The following is a 1,147-nucleotide window of genomic DNA, read 5'->3' as shown; positions in this document are numbered from 1 at the left end:
CTCCCTTTCTGAAATAGTTACTAATGAAAAGAAGAATCATCTTTACAAAAAAATCAACCTTAACTGCTAGGCAAAATGATGCTCTGAATAATCAGAGTTATGTCTACTGTGGAGTTTTTCTTAACTTTGGCAGAGTGTTAGTATCAGGTGTTGTGTGGTTCATTGGAGGCAGGTAAGAGACTGTTGGATACTTTTTCCTGTACAGAGGGAGCTTTTTTTTTTTCTTTTTCATAAAGTTGATGTCTTATGAGGTACAAAGCATGGGTATGTCAGAAAGGAAGGAGGGAAGAAAAAAAGAAAGAAAGAAAGATACCACCACTTCACTTGTTAAAAAAATTCAGTTATCTCATATTTTTCTGTTCCTTTCAGAGCCATCATTTTTGCAGGATGTGTGCTGCTTACTGCTCTCCAAAATAGTCACTATGTCACTGCAAAAGTCTTAAGGAAAAAAGAAAAGATTTGAGTTTTCACTGTCTTTTCTTTTTGACTTGCGATTGTTTTCTCAAGCCCTTTCTTTTCGGGTGTGTGTGTGTGTTGGGGGGGGGGGTTGTTTGGGTTTTTTTTTGGTAAAGAAGCAGCTTTGCAGGCTGTAATTAACCTGTAGTGTTAAGAACAAGAATTTGGGTTGAAAGTCCATGGTTTAAWTTTTTCCCAAATCTTGGGTCTTTATATCTATTGGATTTCACTGTGTACATTTATAATCACAAACGGATGAGTTAAAAATGCCAGAAGGAAGATTGTCCAGCAGTTTTGTTGCTGAGGTTACCATGCAAGATCCTTGGACTTGATATGCGTCTGCATGTGATGTCTGTATAGAGATTGGCTTGAAAAACTGTAATGAATTTAGGTTGGAAGTCCTTTACGGGCTACCACAATGTAAATAAAAATGAGGAAACACTGCAGCTTTAATTGTCTTTAATCTAGTAGCTTTTATCTAGTTTTTATATATAGCAGCTAGATTCTCTTCAGTTCATTCTTAGTCTGGTTTTAAAATATTTTATTCATATATATTAGATTTATTGTTCTGATCATTTATTTTTAGCAATTTTTATAAGTTCTGAGCATGCCTTCTGTGCATGTTAAAATTGAATTGCTGCACTGTATGTGTATTTTTAATGTTGTAACAGGAAAAGCATTCTAACTTTTT

This window comes from Rhea americana, unplaced genomic scaffold, assembly GCF_003343005.1.
Source record: "Rhea americana isolate MKP2758 unplaced genomic scaffold, rheAme1 scaffold_1, whole genome shotgun sequence".
NCBI classification, from domain to species: domain Eukaryota; kingdom Metazoa; phylum Chordata; class Aves; order Rheiformes; family Rheidae; genus Rhea; species Rhea americana.
The sequence above is the reverse complement of the archived record's forward strand: the minus strand, read 5'-3'. Positions refer to the sequence as shown.